The 24,266-nt window shown below is 42.1% G+C and overlaps 1 long non-coding RNA gene and 1 pseudogene across 7 annotated transcripts; both read right to left on the reverse strand.

The window, feature by feature from the left end:
• Positions 1-77: 77 nt before the first annotated feature.
• On the reverse strand, positions 78-10,884 carry LOC118384685 (fas-binding factor 1-like; annotated as a pseudogene).
• A 6,996-nt stretch (positions 10,885-17,880) lies between these two features.
• Positions 17,881-23,814, reverse strand: LOC118384687 (uncharacterized). Of its 7 annotated transcripts, none has more exons than XR_004825865.2 (4): positions 23,529-23,814; positions 22,021-22,129; positions 21,432-21,475; positions 17,881-19,035 (listed from the first exon to the last, which is right to left on the reverse strand). It is a non-coding gene; the product is annotated as an uncharacterized LOC118384687 (long non-coding RNA). The 7 variants fall into 7 exon arrangements; XR_004825868.2 differs by having other exon boundaries at positions 21,926-22,129; XR_004825867.2 differs by having other exon boundaries at positions 17,881-18,979; positions 21,577-22,129.
• Positions 23,815-24,266: the final 452 nt, after the last annotated feature.

Here is a 24,266-nt window from a genome sequence, read left to right on the forward strand (position 1 = left end):
AGGACCGAACTCAAGAACTGAAATTCACCAAATGAATGATCAGTGACTGACTAAAAGAAACTAGTTCAATGCAAACATTAAAAAATGTCATATTTTAATGGCGTACTTAAAACCAGAAAGTCACAGGGCTCTAATCCCCACAGTTAATCAGTGTGAAAGGCTGAATTGTAAGGTGCTTTCTTGAGTGTGTCCAGGAAGAACTGCTCGTCCTGCAGAAAGTCACGATCCTAAGAAGATAAAACAAGTACATTTATCTACAATAAAGATTTGAAACTAATCTGCTTCCATCTTTACTAGACCATCAACAGTAATATTCAAAGCTGACTTCTGTTAACTGCTTTGGCCCTCAGAAATTGGCTCAACTGTCCAACTTGAAACTGATTGTAATGTAAGCACTCGATTTGGTTAATGTATTAGTTACCCTCTCTGCTGTGTGCCTGAGCAGGGCCAACCTGGCCTGGAGCTCTGTAAAATCCAGACTAGAGAACAGTGGTGAGGGCTGGCAAATAGCCTTGTTGGAGGCCATTTGAGGTACTGCCAACAATGGTCTACAGTATTGAAAATATTGTAAAATATGTTGTTCTGTGTTAATTTGACAAATATTGTTTTGTAAAAGGCTCAGCCCACCTGTGAATATAGGGGCCATAGATTGAGGGAAAGAAGTGATTGGGAGGCTGTGCTTGAGTCTCTCCATTGCTCTACGCGGCTCAGTCATCTTCACTCCTGCAGAAGGTGAAATGGTTAGTTGATACACTAACATCTCCAGGAGTCTGGATATGCATTGTATACAATTCAAAGGTGCTATAGGAGGGCTGGCTGGAATGGAATCATTCCAACCATAATGCGCTGTTCCTGATGTGTACCAGCAGAGGCTGGTGGGAGATTGGCTGGTATACCCCCCCCACACACACACACACTTATTGACCTGATGGAGATGCTGCTCCTGCTGTCTCGGTTTCCATCTGGGAGTGGATGCTCAGTCTCCACCTGTCTGGACTCCTGTAGGGCCTTCTCCCCCTCATATTTTTCTGATGCCAGCTGCAAATACCGACGCAGGGCGCCCAGTCACATTGTGCTACCTCCACTATCGCATACAACAACCAATGATTTATATACATTACTGTCAACCCAATAGCTAGCTAACAGTGATGAGGTTGTGGTCCAGACCTTGCTGAAGGCCTCTACCTCCTGGGCACATGTCTTCAGCTGCAGGCCTGTACCACTCAGCCTCCTTTTCCCTGTCCAGTTCCTCCCGCTGTCTCTCCAGAGCCTCCCTCTCCCGTGCTACAGCCGCCTCATGCTGCTTTAGCTCCCCAGCGTGCAGCTTCAGGTCCACCTGTTCTTGGTGATTACAGAAGACAAGCCTGTTTCAAAACTGCAAATCTCAATTGCTTGAGATCAAGTGAGTGAAATGTAATGACAATTGGGTTAGGTGAACTCTTATTGCCTGAACATGGTAAAACTGGCATTTTGCATATGACAATGCTAGACATACAAGCCTCTTGTCCTATCCTAGCCCCTAGTCTGCAGTACCTGTGCCATGCTGATGATGGAGCCCTCTGGGCATCCCTCTGCAGTGCCCGGCTGGCCTCCTGCTCTGCTTCTCCTGGGTGTGGAACTGGGTCCACTCAGCCGCCAGCTTCCTTCTCTCCTCTGCACAGCACTGCATTACCTGCTGCTGCTCCTCCAAGGCACTCTAGACATGGAGGGGAGTAGGGGTCTTCGAAGTCAGTGTTTCTCAACCCTGGTCCTCAAGTACCCCCAACCTGAGGACTAGGGTTGGGAAACACTCCCTCAGTATGTCTTGCTTTTGCCCTCTCCAGCTCCTCTCAATGCTAATGTGCTGAGTTAAAGAGTCTCCTCGTCCAGGCCTCGCTGAGATGAGTCGGCCTTAGCCTGCTCTGCATTCACTCCAGCGCTCCTACAACACAATCGTCATATTTAACATTCTGGAGAAATGGAAGGAAACTTTAACTCTGCAACTCAAAACAACCTTGTGAATATAATATTGATTTGGCTGTACAAGTACATCTTTTATTGGTGGCACTGGTGCGAGCTGCACATTCTACCTGGTCACCTCAATCAAAACATTCAATTTTGGGGTGGATAAAACCATGAAGTTGTTCAACAGTGAAGTGCATTAACCTCAAATGTCTGTGCCACTGTACCTGCCTGTTTCAATGGTGCTGGATGCTGTAATGAGCGAGCCTCATGCATTTGCGGTGAAAATCACTTTGGAAGCAAGCTAGTTATGTTAAAAATGGAGGGGTCTCTGCTTTCTGTAGGTATAACACATTTCTTAATGATCATTACTGAGTTCAAAGTGAACTGTTTTTTAGGACATTACCTTTACTGTTAGATGAATGCATGCTTCTAGCAATAGGTGTTTAGGGTTTCCATTTCCTCAGGTGGTGAATTAGCGCCTACATAATATTGGCGCACAAGGATGAAGGTACATTCATGTCTATATTCTGGAGCCCTATTTTGACTTGTGAACCAACAATTCATGACATTCACTGGATTAGGTTGCATATAAAAAAATAGAATCCTGCTTAGACATGTAACTTATTGAATAACATCTGTCTGTTACACTTAAAGTTATCACATGCGCAGAATACAACAGGTGTACAGTCATGGCCAAAAGTTGAGAATGACATTCATTTTTGAAGTCTGCTGCCTCAGTTTGTAAGATGGCAATTTGCCTATACCCCAGAATGTTATGAAAAGTCATCAGATTAATTACAAAGTCCCTTTATGCCTTAAATGAACTGAATCCCCCAAAAACATTACATTTACATTTAAGTCATTTAGCAGACGCTCTTATCCAGAGCGACTTACAAATTGGTGCATTCACCTTCTAACATCCAGTGGAACAGTCACTATACAATAGTGCATCTAAATCTTAAGAGGGGGGGGGGGTGAGAAGGATTACTTATCCTATCCTAGGTATTCCTTAAAGAGGTGGGGTTGCAGGTGTCTCCGGAAGGTGGTGATTGACTCCGCTGTCCTGGCATCGTGAGGGAGTTTGTTCCACCATTGGGGGGCCAGAGCAGCGAACAGTTTTGACTGGGCTGAGCGGGAACTGTACTTCCTCAGTGGTAGGGAGGCGAGCAGGCCAGAGGTGGATGAACGCAGTGCCCTTGTTTGGGTGTAGGGCCTGATCAGAGCCTGGAGGTACTGAGGTGCCGTTCCCCTCACAGCTCCGTAGGCAAGCACCATGGTCTTGTAGCGGATGCGAGCTTCAACTGGAAGCCAGTGGAGAGAGCGGGGTGACGTGGGAGAACTTGGGAAGGTTGAACACCAGACGGACTGCATTTCAGCCCTGCCACAAAGGGACCAGCTGACATGTCAGTGATTCTCTTGTTAAAACAGGTGTGAGTGTTGATGAGGACAAGGCTGGAGATCACTCTGTCATGACGATTGAGTTCAAATAAGACTGGAAGCTTCAAAAGGAGGGTGGTGCTTAGAATCATTGTTCTTCCTCTGTCAAACATGGTTGCTTCTCAGCCAAGGGAGTGGGCTCACTCACAATTTTGCCTAAGAACACAGCCATGAATAAAGAATGGTACCAAAACATCCTCAGAGAGCAACTTCTCCCAACCATCCAAGAACAGTTTGGTGGCAAACAATGCCTTTTCCAGCATGATGGAGCACCTTGCCATAAGGCAAAAGTGATAACTAAGTGGCTTGGGGAACAAAACATACAGATATTTTGGGTCCATGGCCAGGAAACTCCCCAGACCTTAATCCCATTGAAAATTTGTGGTCAATCCTCAAGAGGCGGGTGGACAAACAAAAACCCACAAACTCATTGATTATGCAAGAATGGGCTGACATCAGTTAGGATGCTAGGGTGGATTGCAGAGGTCTTAAAAAGGCTCAACACTGCAAATATTGACTCTTTGCATCAACTTAATAAAAGCCTTTGATGCTTATAAAATGCTTGTAATTATTCTTCAGTATTCCATAGTAACATCTGACAAAAATATCTCGACACTGAAGCAGCAATCTTTGTGGAAAATCATATTTGTGTCATTCTCAACTTTTGGCCACGACTGTAGACCTTAGTGAAATGCTTACTTACAGTTTTGCACTATTGGTTAGAGCCTGTATTAGGTGAATAATAGGTAAGTAAAGAAAGGCTATAAAAGTAGCGAGGCTATATACAGACACCGGTTAGTCAGGCTGAGGTTGTATGCACATATGGTTAAAGTGACTATGCATACATGAGAGAGTAGCAGTAGCTTAAAAGAGGGGTTTGGTGGGTGGGACACAATGCAGATAGCCCGGTTAGCCAATGTGCGGGAGCACTGGTTGGCCAGCCCAATTGAGGAAGTATGTACATGGATGTATAGTTAAAGTGACTGCATATATGATAAAGCATTGTGAATGATTTTATAAGATGGTGCCAAATTTGTAAAAATTAGGGGCGTGGTGCCACCAACAGAAAACGTTAGTCTGGAGCCCTGTGTTGACACACACAAAACCTCAAATGAATTCACTCAAGACACATTTTCCTTTACAATCCCATTTTCTTCCAGAGTGACATGGCAACATTTTTATTTATACAAGTAAGTCAATTAAGAATCGTATTTACAATGATGACCTGTCACAGAAGCACAGTCAACAAAGACCTAACCTGACTCCTGACCTTCTCTAGTTGCCTCTGCTGCTCAGCCAACTGGGTGTCCATCTTGGCGATGACTTCTTTGAGCCTTGTTCCTTCTTCTGCCATGGCCCTCTGCTGCTGGCCCAGACTGTCTTGCATCACTGAAACGAGTAGACAAGCTGACTTTCACATAATGTCATTCTCACTGACTGAAGGGAAAATAAATAGACTACTGTATTATGAAAATCATTGTTTTCTTTTCATAAAACTGAGTAGTGGTATGAAACCTCGGAGCTGTTAGTCTCTCTGCCGTGCCCCCTGCTCCAGCCCCTGGGCAGTGTTCTCATGGGTGCTCTCCACCCGACACGAAAGGTCTCCCAGCCTGTGGGAGAAATGCTCCATCTGCTCAATCACCACTGTCAGGGACCTACAACAACAATACACAGAATGAGAGAGACTATATGTCAACTGTAGTAAGTTACAAGTTTGGTTACATGTAGCATGTCCTCTGTATAATTCTTATGCAACAGTCGGAGATTAAGCAGAGTATGGTTAAAAATTAGCATTGAGTAGAAATGCATGTGTGACCTGGTTTGTGATGTGGCACTGGTCACAGCATCAATCTCTTCAGCCTCTGGACCTGATCCTCGTGGTCTTTCTTCATCTCCAAAATATAAACCGTGACAGAGCAAATAAAAATTAAGGAACATTATGGAAATATAAAGATAACATACATTCTTTTATCCACAGGCAGTGAACATAGCTGGGCTTTAGGGAGAAAATACAGGCATCTCTTGTTCTCTAATGTGGTATCTTGCAGCCCCCTACCTCTGTAGGTCTCTGAGTCTCTCCACCTCTCGGTCTCTGTCCTGCTGGGTTTGGGCCAGTCTGCGCTGGTGCTGTGCCTGCAGCTTCATACACTCCTGTTCAGCTATATGTGAGACCGTGGCTAGGCGCTCTGCTAGGTCCTCGCATTCCTGTCGTGCCCGTGCTACTCGCTGCGCCGCGGATTCGTCAAGCAGCTTCACACGAGCCCTGGTGGATGCACACACACACTCTTTTGGGTAAAGAGGTAGTGATTCAGTCTGTGGTGGTGGCAGGACCTCTATAGGTCTCCGGGCTCCTGTCATACCTGTGTGTGTTCTCCATGAGCTCAGTGTCCTGCTTGTGTCTCTGCTGAACACTCTCCAGCAACATCTGGTTCTGGTCTAGCTCCTGCTGTAGAGATCTCACCTGGAAGAGAAGATGCAGTTTTCAGAGCTGAATGTTTATGGAAGTGGCAGAAAGAGGAAGAGCACTGTCAAAAAGACAGTTGATAGATACCTGTCCCTCCAGTTTGATGATGCGGGCCTGTAAAGCTAGATGTCCATTCTGCTTCTCAGTCTCTCTCTTCTGTCTCTGCAGCCCACCTTCATCCACAGCTCCCCCTAACCCCAGCAGCTGGGACGCCAACTACGGTCAGAGACGGATCCCAAAGTAAAGTTAACGAAGACTCTCAAAAGAGAACAACTGATAAAACACAGAGTTTCCATCAACTGAAAAGGTCATTGTGATTGGATAATTGTTTTACCTGCTGCTGTTGTAGTAAGAGCTGTTGCAAACTGTTGGCTGAAAGAGACATCTGTTTAAAAGAGAGGAAGAGTTAAATAATGAAATAAGTGACTTATGGTTTCCATACAAATCATCCATAATGACAACAGGGCATATAAATGAAATATAGAAAAGCCTCTACATACCTGTGGTTGGACAGCAGGTGCAGTGTTCTGCATCTGGCTTTGCTGTGGCACTGGGAAACCAAGAACAGTAATATGCCAATCAGGACAATCTGCCCATTATCAATGCCAGTGATTGATAAGAAACTAGAGGCATAACTATTAGAAATATGAATACAGTTAGAAAGTTATTCAAATGACTACTGTCCATAAGCTATCCATCCCTATGTTTCCCTAAGAGTACCTACACCGCATTGAGCCAGGCATCATAGCATGGGGCATGGGGCCAGAAAGACTGCCATGGCTGGGCAGGGTAGTTAGGGGGCAGCTCTGCTCGACTTGGCCATCCTGGCTCCCTGTGATCCTGCAGGGCTGGTGGATGGTACTGCGGGGGCAGGGAGAAGCTAATGGTAGCAGAGGTTGGCAGGGGAGAGCGGTCTGGTCAGGATAGAAGCCTACTCTAGCAGATACAGCTGTGGATAGAAAGGGGGAGACTAGTTGAGAGGAAGAGAAAGGTTGAGGTTTGGTGGGCGGATGTTGGATGACTATTGTGGGGGATTGTGGAAGAGATGAGTGGACTGCTCGACTGGTATCTGTGGGGAGTGGAGAGCTGATGTGTGCCTTTGACAGGACTGTGGGTTGTGGATGTGAGACAAGCTCAGTACGGGTCTTAGGTGTTGGTGAGTGAGGGGTGTGGTCTGTGTGCGAATTCTGCCTGATAGTTTCTTCGGCAGTGGAATGAGCTGGTCGGGGCTGGGCATGACTCTTTGTCCCTATTGGCTCAGCTGGGTCACTAGTGAATGTGTGATTGGTTTCCTGTATCTGCTCAGGAGGGTCAGTTGGGATAGGGGTAGACATTCTAGTAGGCTTTGGGTCAGCCAAATGACTAGAAAGGGACTTGGCTTGGAAAAACGAAACGTTTGTTATAAAAGATGCTTCCCATGAGGTAGAAGTTGAATAGCACAACGTAGAGGGAAAAGGGACATGGTTAGCTGGGTCCTCTAAGATGGGAGTGAGTAACATACCTGAACTGGTCCTCTCTCACTGGGGTAGAATGAGCAGTAGGGCTGGGCTGTCTGTGGGAGGGCTCCCTGGTCAGAGGAGAATCTCTTGAAGAGAAGGAACATAATCCTGACCTCAATGTCCAAAAGCACCAGAACTCAAATAGCACATTGGAGCAATATTGCAGTGGTAGATATTATACATCACAGCTATTTAGATTAAGGTTGATCATACCCTGGTTCCTTGTTGGGGGTGGATGAATCTTTCCTCCTGGAAGCTGGTGAAGAACTACATTTGCTGAGGAAGTAACAGACAATCAATGTCAACATACTGAGATGTAAGCAGTTGCTTCTAATGTAGGTGTTTCTCTAGAACTGTAGTAGTATGACACAGCCTTCAATGTAGAGTACCCTAGTCCTATAGCCTTACCTGAGAAACGACTCCAGATCCACCCTGTCTCCAAACCCCAGAAAGTCTTCCTGGGTTGTCCTCTTTTCCTCTGACCGTGTGGATGATTGAGTCTTCTTCCTGCTCAATGCCCGCGATAGCCAATCATCTTCGTCCTTTTGGCTTGTAGAGACCTCTACACTGGGTCCTACTGGTTTGGGGGATTTGAAGGAGGTGTTTGGAGTCTCTGTCGATGGCTGTGGAATGAGGTTGCCAGACGAGGAGGGTTTGCTTCCCACTGACGAAGAGGAGGGGGTCTTCAAGGGTTCTGGTACAGGCGGGGGCTCTTCCTTCTCCTCATCATCTACCTGCGAGAGCCCCAGCCAGTCTGCAGCAGGCCGGGGGAAGGTAGGGGTGAGCGTGGTGGGGGTGATGGGTTTGGGTTTCTTCTCAGGAGAAGAGGCACTGTTGTCCTCAGTAGAGAATCTGAAAATGAGTGGCTAATCTTAGATGGTGGCCATTTCCTTTGACATACACTCTGGTCCATTAATTTACATAGATAATCTTCAGGAACTCAGATTATATCTAAATATGATGGACTTTTTATTGACCCAACCTTGGTTGATCCAGGCTTTGACCAAAACAAACTATGAGGAGGGCTTCTGCTAGAGCTCTGACTTACCTGACCGACTGTCTGCATGAGTGGCGTCCCTCAGGTGTAGTGACCAGTGTAGGTTGATAGGAACCAAACGTCAGCTCTTCTTCTAGGAAGGGGTCTGACAAAGGGAAACATCAAATCTCATTTCATTCAAGAATACCATATCACACTTTAAATACAAAAACATGGAGTGTTAGCTACCTTTAGGTTTGGGGGTCTCCTGATGATGCTTCTGCTTTTCCTGCTCCCGCGGAGGGTCCTTCATCTCCCCTGTTAGAGGGCGTTCCAGAAGGCGAGGGGACGTCCCACGCCCCAGAATCTCATCTAGCCTGGTGCATGCTCTTTGAGGGAGCTCACTGCTGCTATAGACAGTCAGCGCTGAGGAACAGGGAGGGTGCATTTCCAATTAACTTTTTGTTGGGTTTATCATAGTCCATAGGTTTTGTGATAGCCTTGGTTGGAACTGATGATGTTGACTGAGGCATTTGAGACCCTACCTCTCGTTCTTTGGTATGAGCACGATTTAATTCTTCTTAGGGCTCTCTTTGGGACTCTCCCCAAACCCCAATGCATCCATTAGGTCATCCTCGTCATCATCAAACGTAAGCTCGTCCCGCTTCTTTGGAACTGGAGCTGGTGAGGCTACAGGAGAAATATATGCATTTGATACATTCTGGCTCGCTCTTCTTTTGGGTGTGTTACAATGTATAAATTCACAAATAAAACACACAAAAAGGTTCACCAACCTGTTTCTTTTTTCTTTATGATAGGGGAGTCTGGGGGCAGCACTGATCTCTCTGGAGGAGCTTTTTTGATGATTTTTGGCTCATTTTTGTCTTCTATGGGTAGATCATCTAACAGGTCAGCCAAAGGGTCACCAAAGTCTGTAGACAACAGATATGATACCAGAGCTGGGGATTCTGTTTTGATATTAATATGCTTTATGGTGTGTTAAGAACTCTACACTTAGGGCCACTCCAATGGATTTTACAGTTGACCTGATATTTTGTGGTCTATACATGGGTCCAACTGTTAGCTTTGGTACCTTTTGTGTCTGTTGTTGGGGCAAGAATATCATCATCTGAAGCAATGCAGCAATAGGAAGAAATAATGTACAATTATGTATATTTGCATTGTATTAATACTAATTTGGTGGCCCGGGTCATTGATAACCTAAATGGTGTAGCCAGACTAGCCAAAGACCCAGACAGGACAGTCACCTCACCAGTGAAGCTGAACCTCTTGTAGCCACGTGCTGTCGATGAACTTGGCTTCTTCTCCTCAATGTGTAGCTCATCTGAGATTCCTCCTCCTTTTAACTTGTTTCCTGATTTAGGAGGATTTTTCGTAGGTCCTCCAATGCCGGAGCCTTTACTCTGAGCTGGGGCTGAACTGGGCTTTTTCTTTGATCCAAAGAGATCAGCGTCCATATCATCTATGTCCTATGTAAGGATAGAACAGACACAGCTGGGTTATGAACGTTCACACATAAAGCCTGGAGTCTTACTCCCTGGGGAGGCGTCATTAGAAGCGAAGGGAAATCACAGGGAAATCCCAACAAGTCTGCAAATTTGCTTTGGCTAGACGAATAGAAGCTAATGTCTGTAGCTATTCGTTCACAAACTTAGCTAGTATATTTGGTCACTAGCTACCTTTTTAAATATTTGGAAACAACGGACAAATAATGCTGAGTGTGGACTCAGCCTCAGTAACGTTACAACCAGCACTAGCTACATTCAAATGACATGGAAAGGCGGTTGTCTCATCATGAAGGCATTTAACGTTAACTGTGTAGCTAACGTTAGCTAGCAAATCAAAACATACTCCCTCTGATTGACCAGGTTGAATGACTGAATACTAACTTAGATATTTAGAGTAAATCTAACCATCCCCCAATTTAAGTTAATATAATACCAATCCATGTGCTTTTATCAGAGTGTTTTACCCGCAGGTTCCTCTGTTGTAGCATTTTCAACGTACACTCCCTGTTTACCAGTAAATTATTGGTAAACATTATGTTTGGTCACCACCAGGTGGCGTTTCAGGTTAGAACATTTCAAAATATCAGTTATTATTGTACATAATAGCAGGATATAGAATAACAAATATTGCTTTTATCTAGCTAAATACTTTTTGTTTAATTGCAGGTCACTATTGGTGTACATGAGCGAAGTAATTTTTATTTTATTTTTTTTACCTTTATTTAACCAGGCAAGTAAGAACACATTCTTATTTTCAATGTGGGTTAACTGCCTGTTCAGGGGCAGAACGACAGATTTGTACCTTGTCAGCTCGGGGGTTTGAACTCGCAACCTTCCGGTTACTAGTCCAACGCTCTAACCACTAGGCTACGCTGCCGCCCCACATAAATGATTATATAACAACATTGTTAATGGGTCTACAAAGCTAATCATTCAGTCAGTGGTGGTGATGGACTGTAAAAACTATACCCAACAAAATCTCAGTGGCACGAACAGATGAATTAAAGGAAAACTCCACCCAAAAACTATCTTTTGGTATTTGTTTCTTTAGTCCATTGTTGATTTAAGCCCTTATGTTAGGCCCTGATCTGGCTATGCAATATGACTGTAGGCTACACTAGTTCATTTAGCGGACAAGATTTGCTTATAATTCCTATGGCATTATGTTATATTATTTTATAGTAAGAGGAATACAATTGAATTGAATATAGCTGAATAAAATATTAAAACATATGCTCTCTCTAATTCTCTCTTTCTTTCTCTCTCTCGGAGGACCTGAGCCCTAGGACCGTGCCCCAGGACTACCTGACATGATGGCTCCTTGCTGTCCCCAGTCCACCTGACTGTGCTGCTGCTCCAGTTTCAACTGTTCTGCCTTATTATTATTCGACCATGCTGGTCATTTATGAACATTTGAACATCTTGGTCATGTTCTGTTATAATCTCTACCCGGCACAGCCAGAAGAGGACTGGCCACCCCACATAGCCCGGTTCCTCTCTAGGTTTCTTCCTAGGTTTTGGCCTTTCTAGGGAGTTTTTCCTAGCCACCGTGCTTTTACACCTGCATTGTTTGCTGTTTGGGGTTTTAGGCTGGGTTTCTGTACAGCACTTTGAGATATCAGCTGATGTACGAAGGGCTATATAAATACATTTGATTTGATTTGATTTAAATATATTTTTCCAAAACGGTTTCAGAGGGAGTGCGCACATGCAGTTATTCTGTATTGTTAACAAAGTGATCATTGGAAACAGGTCCTCCTATATGGTTAATTATTTATGCAACTTTAGTTGTGATACAAATCTTAAGCTATATGTTTGAATTTCTAATACATTCTAAGGCTGCATGATGCGACTCCAATATTCAGAACAGGTCAATAATTACTTTATGTTTTTCTTTTTTTAGTTGGGACCCCGCAGGTAGCATATGAACACGTCATAAGCAATGGTAAAATCTAGCAAATTAACTTTAAAGGTTGACTTTGGGCACAAAAAGCAGTCAAACTCCTCTTTCTCAATTTTCAAACATTCATTTATAATTTAAAACAAAACAATTTAATTAAGTATGTTCATTTATAATTTAAAACAAAACAATTTAATTAAGTATGTTAAAAGCAGCTTTTCCGTCTCGCTTTTTTAAAGGTTGCTAGATTGAATCCCTGAGCTGACAAGGTAAAAATCTGTCATTCTGCCCCTGAACAAGGCAGTTAACCCACTGTTCCTAGGCCGTCACTGTAAATAAGAATTTGTTCTCAACTGACTTCCCTAGTTAAATAAAGACCGCTGATTGGCCAGTGTATCCTCAGGAGAATGAGTAAAACACAACTAGGTAAAAATACAGAGGCCTAAAGCCAACAAATAAAGATGGCAGAAAATATCTTGTTGAAAATTCTGTTTCTTTCAATCACATTCATCTCTCTATTCCGACTGTCTGCCTGCCTTTCTATATATCTTACTAGTGAAGTGCCACGTTGTATCAAAACATCAACTTGGTGTGGCCAGAAGCTGCAGCTAACTTGCAACATTTTATCAACTAGCCTGTTCCAGGGCCTCAGAGTTTCTAACACGCCAGTGAGCTCGAGACATACAGCTGTTTTAATGACTCTTCCACTGGATACAGTGCATTCCGAAAGTATTCAGACCCCTTGACTTTTTCCATATTTTGTTACATTACAGCCTTATTCTAAAATTGATTAAATACAAAAAAATACTCATCATTCTACACACAATACCGCATAATGACAACGGGTCCCTTTGCTATGAGACTCAAAATGGGGCTCAGGTACATCCTGTTTCCATTGATCATCCTTGAGATGCTTCTACAACTGGACTGGAGTCCACCTCTGGTAAATTCAATTGATTGGACATGATTTGGAAATTCACACACCTGTCTATATAAAGGTCCCACAATTGACAGTGCATGTCACAGCAAAAACCAAGTCATGTGGTCGAAGGAATTGTCCGAGACAGGATTGTGTCAAAGCACAGATCTGGGGAAGGGCACCAAAACATTATTCTGCAGCATTGAAGGTCCCGAAGAACACAGTGGCTTCCATCATTCTTAAATGGAAGAAGTTTGAAACCACTAAGACTATTCCTAGAACTGGCCTCCCGGCCAAACCGAGCAATCGGGAGAAAATGCCTTGGTGAGGGAGGTGATCAAATACCCGATGGTCACTCTGACAGAGCATGAGAGTTCCTCTGTGGAGATGGGAGAAACTTCCAGAAGGATAACCATCTCTGCAGCACTCCACCAATCAGGCCTTTATGGTAGAGTGTCCAGACGGAAGCCATTCCTCAGTAAAAGGCACATGACAGCCCACTTGGAGTTTGCTGAAAGGCACCTAAAGACTCTCAGACCATGAGAAACAAGATTCTCTGGTCTGATGAAGTGAATGCCAAGCGTCATGTCTGGAGGAAACCTGGCACCATCCCTGCGGTGAAGCATGGTGGTGTGAGCATCATGCTGTGGGGATGTTTTTCAGCTGCAGGGACTGGGAGACTAGTCAGGATCGAGGGAAAGATTAACAGAGCAAAGTACAAAGAGATCCTTGATGAAAACCTGCTCCAGAGCGCTCAGGACCTCAGGGTGAATGTTCACCTTCCAACAAGACAACAACCCTAAGCACACAGCCAAGACAATGCAGGAGTGGCTTCGGGACAAGTCTCTGAATGTCCTTGAGGGGCCACACAAGAGCCTGGACTTGAACCTGGTCAACCATCTCTGGAGAGACCTGAAAATAGCTGTGCAGCTATGTTCCTCATCCAACCTGACAGAGCTTAAGAGGATCTGTAGAGAAGAATTGGGAGAAACTCCCCAAATACAGATGTGGCAAGCTTGTAGCATCATACCCAAGAAGACTCAAGGCTGTAATTGCTGCCGAAGGAGCTTCAACAAAGTACTGAGTAAAGGTTCTAAATACTTATGTAAATGTGTTATTTCCATTTTTTCCAAAAACCTATTTTTGCTTTGTCATTATGGGGTATTGTGTGTAGATTGATGAGAAACTGTAATTTTTTTGGCCTACTGGGGACATATAGTTTAAGTCGGGAAGTTTACATACACTTAGGTTGAAGTCATTAAAACTTGTTTTTCAACCACTCCACAAATTTCTGGTTAACAAACTATAGTTTTGGCAAGTCGGTTAGGACATCTACTTTGTGCATGACTCAAGTAATTTTTCCAACAATTGTTTACAGACAGATTATTTCACTTATAATTCACTGTATCACAATTCCAGTGGGTCAGAAGTCTACTTACACTAAGTTGACTGTGCCTTTAAACAGCTTGGAAAATTCCTGAAAATTATGTCATGGCTTTAGAAGCTTCTGATAGGCTAATTGACATAATTTGAATCAATTGGAGGTGTACCTGTGGATTTATTTCAATGCCTACCTTCAAACTCAGTGCCTCTTTGTTTGACATCATAGGAAAATCAAAAGAAATCAGTCAAGACCTCTGGATTTTTGTTTGTTTGACCTCCACAAGTCTGGTTCACCCTTGTGAGCAATTTCCAAACGCCTGAAGGTACCACGTTCATCTGTACAAACAATAGTACGGCAGTATAACACCAAGGGACCATGCAGCCTTCATACCGCTCAGGAAGGAGACATGTTCTGTCTCCTAGAGATGGACGTACTTTGGTGCGAAAAGTGCAAATCAATCCCAGAACAACAGCAAAGGACCTTGTGAAGATGCTGGAGGAAACAGGTACAAAAGTATCTATTTGCACAGTAAAACGAGTCCTATATCAACATAACCTGAAAGGCCTCTCAGCAAGGAAGAATCCACTGCTCCAAAACAGCCATAAAATTTCCTTATTACTCAGTTACACCAGCTCTGTCAGGAGGAATGGGCCAAAATTATCAAGGGAAGCTTGTGGAAGGCTACCCAAAACATTTGTCCCAAGTTAAACAATTTAAAGGCAATGCTACCAAATACTAATTGAGTGTATGTAAACTTCTGACCCACTGGGAATGTGATGAAAGAAATAAAGGCTGAAATAAATAATTCTCTCTACTATTATTCTGACATTTCACATTCTTAAAATAAAGTGGTGATCCTAACTGACCTTAGGCAGGGAATTTTTACTAGGATTAAATGTCAGGAATTGTGAAAAATGGAATTTAAATGTATTTGGCTGAGGTGTGTGTAAACTTCCGACTTCAACTGTATGTAGCGGGGAATTGCTAAAAAAATGAACAATCAAAGGGCAAACAATTCACGTAATGAAACAATGAATGCGCAATAATTGTTAGCAGACCACTGAGCGCATTCTAGAGAGCTGAGTGCATGCATTCTAGAGAGCTGAGTGCATGCATTCTAGAGAGCTGAGTGCATGCATTCTAGAGAGCTGAGTGCATGCATTCTAGAGAGCTGAGTGCATGCATTCTAGAGAGCTGAGTGCATGCATTCTAGAGAGCTGAGTGCATGCATTCTAGAGAGCTGAGTGCATGCATTCTAGAGAGCTGAGTGCATGCATTCTAGAGAGCTGAGTGCATGCATTCTAGAGAGCTGAGTGCATGCATTCTAGAGAGCTGAGTGCATGCATTCTAGAGAGCTGAGTGCATGCATTCTGGAGAGAGACATGTCTTCTCCACCCACCCCTCCCCTCCTTGTTGCAACATTTTAAATTACACTCAAGACATATTATCTTCACACATATTTCAGATGCTTGTCACTGACAGACGCAACTCAATCAGCTAGACATATTGCCGTTCATGTTGCCAAATTCCGTGATTCCCAAATAAGCATAGGCTTACACACTTGTCATTTGAAACTATCCATAGCTATTTTTTTAAACAAGCTAATGATCCTATGTTGCTCAGTCATGCTCTCTGGTGAAGTATTTAGAATATGTTTTATTTAGACAGTAGTAATTATTTACAGAGCAAAAATATAAACACAACATGCAGAGCATCCCAAACATGCTCAATAGGTGACATGTCTGGTGAGTATGCAGGCCATGGAAGAACTGGGACATTTTCAGTTTCCAGGAATTGTGTTCAAATCCTTGCGACATGGGGCCATGCATTATCATGCTGAAACATGAGGTGATGGCGGCAGATGAATGGCATGACAATAGGCCTCAGGCTCTCATCACGGTACAGTATCTCTGTGCATTCAAATGCCATCAATAAAATGCAATTGTATTCGTCGTCTGTAGCTTATGCCTGCCAATACCATAACCCCACCATGGGGCACTCTGTTCACAACGTTGACATCGGCAAACCGCTTGCCCACACGACACCATGCACGTGGTCTGCAGTTGTGGGTCCAGTTGGACGTACAGCCAAATTCTCTAAAACGACATTGGAGGCAGCTTATGGTAGAGAAATTATCATTCAATTCTCTGGCAAGGGCTCTTGTGGATATTCCTGCAATTAGTATGCCAATTGCACGTTCCTGGAAAACTTGAGACATTTGTGGCATTCTGTTGTGTGGCAAAACTGCACATTTTAGAGTGTCCTTTTATTGTCCCCAGCATAAGGTGCACCTGTGTAATGATCATGCTGTTTAATCAGCTTTCAGATATGCCACACCTGTCAGATGGATGGATTATCTTGGCCAAGGAGAAATGCTCACTAACAGAGATGTAAACAAATTTGTGCACAACATTTGAGAGAAATATGCTTTTTGTGAATATGGAACATTTCTGGGATCTTTTATTTCAGCTCATGAGACATGGGACCAAAACATTTGTTATATTTATATTTTTATACAGTGTAGTAGGCCTCGCCTATAGAAAGCGTATGGGATCCTCCTCTTTTTAATATAAGCCATCGAAACTCTTTTTTCAAAGCATAGCCTGAAGAAATGTTGTTCAACATGGGTTTATATGAACACAATATATTCCGCTCAAACTCTGAATGGCAGGGCTCTCATGAAGTGTTTGATTTGATTTTCAATCGCATTTGAATTGATGCCAGAGTGATTAGCGGGACAACAGAGCGCTGAGTACCAGGCCATTAACGACTGGCTGTCAGCAGGTTTGGTAGGCTGCTAATGACCATCAGCAAGCAGTTTTGGAGAAGCCTATATACCTCAACAGTCACTCGTAACTGCTGGTGTGGCGGTTGGTCGTAATTTCATTGAAGTAACATGGAAACAATGTTGATTCAACTAGAGTGTGCCTAGTGGGGCAGTAACAGCCCTACTAACAACCCCCCGAGGGACCTCGAACCACCACTTTTGGGGTTGTTCATGGTTGTTGTAACAGTGACTGTTCCATTTATCTCTAGTGGGTATTGCCATCCCTTTGTAGTTTTGACGGAGGTGGGGAGATAAGAGGCAATGAAAGTCTTCGATACCTTATGCTATACCTTATTTTCAATGCCGTCATGCCGCAAACTATTTATTCAGGAACATCTTGCCATTGTCATGAAACTGGTGTTATTATCTTTGCTAATATTGTGTTGCCTAGGTGTTTTCGTTAGGCTTCTTCTTGTTTTTGCTGTTGTTTTTTTACCCATTTTTCTCTCCAATTTTGTGGTATCTAATGGGTAGTTAGTCTTTTCCCATCGCTGCAGCTCGCGTATGGACTCGGGAGAGGCGAAGGGCGAGAGCCGTGCGTCTTCCAAAACACTTCTTTATGGACCTTTTTCAATGTCCTTCAATCAATTTGTGGGGTCATTTGCCAGTCTAATGATTTGATAGTAACCACTGTCATGTTGACGGCTGGTGAGATTGGAAGTAAATAACACAAGGCTGTTGTGTCAGCAGCAGAGCTATATTTACCTGCTCACGTTTGTGGATTAATACTGTGGAGTGGAATGATCACTGTTTTATCCTTATGAGGTCAGGTGACATCTTGCTGAGGTATCTGCTTAATTCTTCTTGTTTGGAGTGGTTAAAAAAACAAGCATGAACAGATTTAATATCTCAGACTGTGTATGTTACATGTTGAAGGGTCTCTTATAAGTGGTAATACAGTAATAGTCATCATGCAGTACATACAATGCAACATTTGGGAGTACGTATTCTACAACAAGGGAAAATTAAAACCAAGGCCATAAAAGTACGTACAAACTAAATACATTTTTCCAATCTCTTTATTTGATCAGGTGGGGAGAGCAAAGAACATACACCATTTTTGCTTTAGAGAGAAGAAGCAGGTTGTAAGATGACATGTCAAAGAAAAGTCGATTCTGTAACAAACCGTCCTACCAGTAACCACCATCATCACCAAGCTCTGACTCAAGGCAGACGTTTACTAAGGTGACACCTAGCTGCTTCTAAGAATGTCAAGTAAAGTTGGAGCTGTGTTTTGAACACAGGCAGACTAGTAACACACCTCTTTCTGACTGTTGCTCCTTTAATGGGCCAACGGGATGCTAAAGGTGTAGGGGAAGAGGTGATTCATTGCATGCTTTCTTTCATCACATAGCAATGCATTGTGACTGGAGAGGGTTGACAGAGAGGTACAAAACTGATGCCTCTCTCCATTGCTCTTTAGATTGAGTAGCCATGGCACACACATCTTCACGACAAGACATTTATGTTCTCTGACATTTGGTCAAATATTTATGGGTTCAAGCGATTCATTTGAAATATATTGCTTATCCAAAGCTCCTTGTTTCAGTCAAAACAAGATTTAGGTCACTTTAGGAATGTGAAAGATTACCAAAAACATCCTACCATTTAAAGTGCATAATTTTAAAGTTCTGCCTCTTCTTTAAAAGCCATTATAATTTACTCAATGGACACAAATCTGTACAGCCCTATTTGCTCAAAGACAAAAAATGACAATAAAAAAACAACAACTGTTTGTTGAGGCACGGAACACTTTCCAACAGTTTTACATTGACCATTGGCCTACTTTAAGCCTTAAGAAAACGTCCAACTGTACAAAACAAGAAACCCACAATAAACCAAGATGTTGGACTGTAGATTCACCTCCACCAAGATGTTATTGGTTGAGGTTTCATTCCCAGAAATTGAATTCTCCTGCCTCAAGAAGGAGGAGGGAGGCTTCCTGGGACTCCTCTAACATTAGAGGGACAGATGGGGGATTGAAGATGTGATAAATTCCAGTTGCTTTTCACATGGCAATGCACAGTCTCTGAACACTGGAGAGACAATGGAGCCAGCTGCATCAATTCCAGATGACTGAGATGGAGCTGCTGCTGTTGTCTGTAACATATCCATTTTGGGGTTTAGGTTATAGGATGTTTGCCTGTCAAACTAGACTGGAAAAATACCCAAAGCACAGGAGTTAACATGTTAGCAAGGAGCTTCAATCAGCAGTGGTATATTCAGAGGTGGAAAACTATTCAATTATCATACTTGAGTAAAAGTAAAGATACCTTCATTGAAATTGACTCAAGTAAAAGTGAGGCACTCAGTAAAATACTTCTTGAGAGTAAAAGTCTAAAAGTATCTGGGTTTAAATGTACTTAAGTACATTGATGCAAAAAGTATACTTGTCATACTTGAATAAAAGTACAAATACATCACATTCCTTACATTAAGCAAACCAGATGACACGATTTCCTTATTATTATTATTCTTTTTTGACAGCCAGAGGCACACTCCGCCACTCAGACATAATTGACAAATTAAGCATTTGTGTTTAGTGAGTCTGCCAGATCAGAGGCAGTAGGGATGACCAGGTACGTTCTCTTGATAAGTCTGTGAATTGAACCATTTTCTTGTACCGCTAAGCATTCAAATTGTAACGAGAAATTTTGGGTATCAAGGAAAATGTATGGAGCAAAAAGTATATTATTTTCTTTAGGAATGTAGTGAATGAAGTAAAAGTAAATGTTGTCAAAAATATAAATAGTAAAGTAAAGTACAGATACCCCAAAACTTTAAAGTATTTTTTACTTACTGTAAATACTTTACACCACTGGTTAAATTAGCCCTCATGAAAAAGTACTACTGAATTATTACACAAAACCTATTCGTGCAGTAGTGACTATGTAGAGACTTGTAAGGATTGTGTAGATTATGCACGACTCAAGATACACAAGTAGAGTTTTGTAGTGTTCAGCATGAAAACAGTAGTTATTACAGTAATAATCAGGTAGAGCTTTTTACTACATGATGCAGGTTGTAAATATGTAGTCAAAATTCTACAGCTTTTCCACACAGGGTTTTCAATAGTAATCAGGTATAGTTTTTACTATTTGATGTTGGTAGGAAATAAGTCATTTCAAAACTATTGCCAGATTACACAGGCTTTTCGCAACCGCAGATGAAGGCAAAATCCAATTTGTAAGTCGCTCTGGATAAGAGCGTCTGCTAAATTACTTAAATGTAAATGTAAATGTAAAACAGGAAGTAGTTGGATGTTGTTGGCTAGCTACCGTTTTTGACAATTCCGGATGTAATCATCTTCCATCCTTCTCCATCCTGTCTTTCATAGCCTTTATGCTGGCACCATCTGTAAGTTTAACTCTTGTTTATGTTTTCTGAATAGTTTCATGTTGTTGTTTAGCAGTTTAAATAACTTTTTACCACATCAAAAAGAATGCTAGCCAAAACAGTGTTGTGTTTAGCCTAGTTGTTTGCTAGCCCCATTGGAATGTAGCTATGAAGCCTCTGTTTTCGTCATGCTAGCTAATAAGTATGTGTGTTTGTATGCAAATGTTTTTCTGTGTTGTCTTATGATCTCTGACAGCAAATGATTGATAATGGTTTATATTTTGTTGTCTCTGTTGCTTGTCTTTATTTTCTAAAAGATTACGTGGTGGAGAAACGTGGCTGCCACAAAAAAAGAGGATCTGAAAAATGTTCACCTTAAATGACATACCCAAATCTAACAGCCTGTAGTTCAGGCCCTGAAGCAAGGATATTCATATTCTTGAAAGGAAACACTTTGAAGTTTGTGGAAATGTGAAAGGAATATAGGAGAATGTAACACATTAGATCTGGTACCATCATCTTTGAAATGCAAGAGAAAGGCAATAATGTATTATTCCATCCCAGGTGCAATTTCGATATTGGCCACTAGGTGGCAGCGGTGCATGCTCACAGTTTTAGACAAATCCAATGAACCATTGTATTTATGTAAAGTTTTTGGATCAAGACTGCCAAAATGTGCCTAAATTGTTTATTAATAAATAATAAAACTGTGCACTCTCCTCAAACAATAGTGTGGCACTATTTTACTGTAATAGCTACTGTAAATTTGACAGTGCAGTTAGATTAACAAGAATTTAAGATTTCTGACAATATCAGATATGTCTATGTCCTGGGAAATGTTCTTGTTACTTACAACCTCATGCTAATTGCATTAGCCTATGTTAGCTCAACTGTCCTGTGGACACTGATCCCGAAGAAGTTTAAGTAGCAGATACCCAAAAGCTCAGTAGTCATCAAGGAAGAATTATATATTGACTTGAATAGGAAATATGTAGTGTTCACCAGTAGTGAAATGTCTCAATGGATCACTCATTACTACTTAAATTACTACATAAATCACTGCTGGTTTACTACACATCTCAATAGCAATCAAGTAGTAAAACCAGTAGGTTTTGTGTAGATCTCAGGTAGTAGTAATGAGTAGTAATTCAGTAGTACTTTTCCATTTCTGGTGTTTAAGTTTGAGACATAGAATGCAGCCATTGAGAGAACTCACCAGATGTGTAGCCATCAAGGTGAAGACCTGTCTTCAGTTCGTGTCTGGAAGAAAATAGAGAAAAGAGGGCGCATAAAAGCTTACATGCGGGGGGACATTAATAATTTAGGGAGATATCATGCTATGAATAAATTAATAAACTCACGTCTCTTCATTTGAAAAGACCCGCCTCAGATCTGAGAGCTTCTACGCACAGGTAGGGTGAAAGTTCACACTAAAACAATAAAGCCTATTTCATTCATCCCGAGTCTTTTGTGTGTGTCCCTTTATTGACCCATATTTATGAGGCCCTGCACGACTCCATTGAACTGGTAGGCTTGGGGAGGTAATGCATTTATAATAACCTTCCACAGAGCTGATGGATTGTTGTTCTGCCACTAAATCATTTAGTGGGAGCAGCATAGTGGTGAGTACTTGAAAGCTAAATGTGGAACGGGCATACATCTTCTCACTTCATGCATCTCTACTTCTGCCACATGTTCCATTTTCCCTACCTCTCTCTTCCCCTCCTCTTGCATTCCTTTCCACATCTTGAAATATCAGACAGCATTCACTTCTGTAGGCTACTTGTTATTCTACTTTTATGTACCATGTAGACTGTAGACTAGAGCTACATCTGCTGTGAGCGTTGTTATTTCTTAGGGTCGACTCCATTGCTCTTCATGTAGGGCACCTCATTGGCATCATCAACATTGTGCCTGAAATGGGAGATGATGTTAGCACATTGAAGCTTCATTATAATTCTTGACTTGCCAGTAAGACTGATAAAATGTGTTAATATATAGTCACTCTGTCTGAGACATTCAAATTAGTATAATACTGTATGTTATGTTTGGTATGGTTACATAATACAGCAGGTTACTGAAGGCAAAAAAATGAAAGGAGGGCTGTATAATGCGAACGTCTAGCAACTCAAAGGTTGCGTGTTTGAATCTCATCATGGACAATTTTAGCATTTTAGCTAACTACTTACTACTTTTTAGCTACTTTGCAACTACTTAGCATATTAGCTAACCTCAACCATAATCCTTTAACCCAACTCCTAATCCTAAAATGAACCCTAACCTTAACCCTAACAGTAACCATAACCTGATCCCTAACCTTAACCCCTAACCTTAACCCCTAGCCTAGCTAACATTAGGTTAGCCACCTAGCTAACATTAGCCACAACAAATTGGAATTCGTAACAAATCCAGTGTTGTTGAAGTTAGCATATATTGCAGCTTCATTACAATCCTTGCCTTGTCAGTAAGACTGATAAAACTATGAATCCTAATTTGATATCAGATAATGAATATGTGTCCATGCTTTTGAGCTTGATATGTTGCTGCAGCCACATGACATTATTTGCCGTTGCCGTGTGAGTGGTCATGCAGAGCCAAGGGGGCTGAGAGTCAACTAGCAGCCCTCTGCTCAAGAGCTCAGATGCATTTTTCTTTATTCATCCTTACATTAGATGCAATTTTGGTAATATATAGTCATTTTCTTGTTTACTATGTTACGCCTACCCCTGAGTCCAGGTTGCAGCCGCAGCGCTAACCTGGAAACTGTCCACTTGATGTTAGATCAAGATTGTGTATTATTTGAGGAAGACAAGCTATGACTTTCAGGATAGTTTCAGTGATATAGCAGAATTTATATAGCATTTAGATGATTGCCCCTTAGAGTAATCACATTTTGATCAATGTTTGATTTCATGTTTGATTGGTAATTAGATATCTGTTCAAATAATTAACACTCAGTGCTATTGAGGTATTTGCTGTAATGTTCTATGAAGGGCATGAGAACACTTACAAACAGTACACAAATCCCATGAGAGAATTCCATGGCAGTATCAAAATACACTACCGTTAACAGTTCTGATGCACTGTGTGACATAACACCGTGACATAAGAGGTAAGTACAAAGCAACCAAAAACTATAAAAAAATAAAATATCGAACCAACCAAGATACATTTCACAAAATCTGTCAACCTTACCTGTACATGTGACCAGATACATGTGGCTCTGTGTATTATCAACTAGGTTTTCCCTCAAGAAGTGAACGTGACCAGAGCAAGAGGCAGAGGATGAGAGAGTAAAAACAAGAGTACTTACGGTTCGACTCGGTTTGAGAACTTTCTGTATAGGATGACAGCAATAGTGGTGAGGACCATCGTAGTGGTGCACATGGTCCTATCACATGTATCCCGTTTTGGGACTGCAGCTGGGTTAGAACACTGGGACTATTCCTCCCATTGAGGGAGAGTAGAATGATTCCTGTGGCTCTCAAGCTAGTGGCAAGATTAGCCTGTGGGATTAGCTCAGATCAGGGGAAGGCCCTGTTGCAGGGGCAGTAGGTGAACAGAAAGTAGTGTTTGTGGTCTGAGCTCAACCTTTTAATCCTCCATCGCCACTAGTGTAGCTTTACAGGGGCATTATGTGCTGTGGCCATTCATGTGGTGTGGGTTGAACTAGCACTGCAACGCTGTCATGGACCCTGATTTTGCTGTGGTAGCATACTCTCATGCTTAAAGTCATAATGAGTGTTTTGTCTTTATTGTGTAATGTCTCAGGGATTTGACAGAGTAGAGTGTGTAGCTTATATTAAACAAAGAATGCATACACCTGTAGGCTACTAGAATTATTGAGTTTACTTGAACTTGATCTTGTGTAAAATAATTTATGTAATGAAAACCTAGATTAAGCTTCCATTTTGGGGACAAAGCATAGCTGTCTTAATGTTTGTGTGTGTTCATGTTCATGTCATTGCTTTCAGTATCAGATTCGGCATTTATGTAAATAACATATCACTAGTAGTTCTATTGCATCTTCATAGAAGTCATGGAGTAATCC

This window comes from Oncorhynchus keta, chromosome 5 (genome assembly GCF_023373465.1).
Source record: "Oncorhynchus keta strain PuntledgeMale-10-30-2019 chromosome 5, Oket_V2, whole genome shotgun sequence".
NCBI lineage: Eukaryota > Metazoa > Chordata > Actinopteri > Salmoniformes > Salmonidae > Oncorhynchus > Oncorhynchus keta.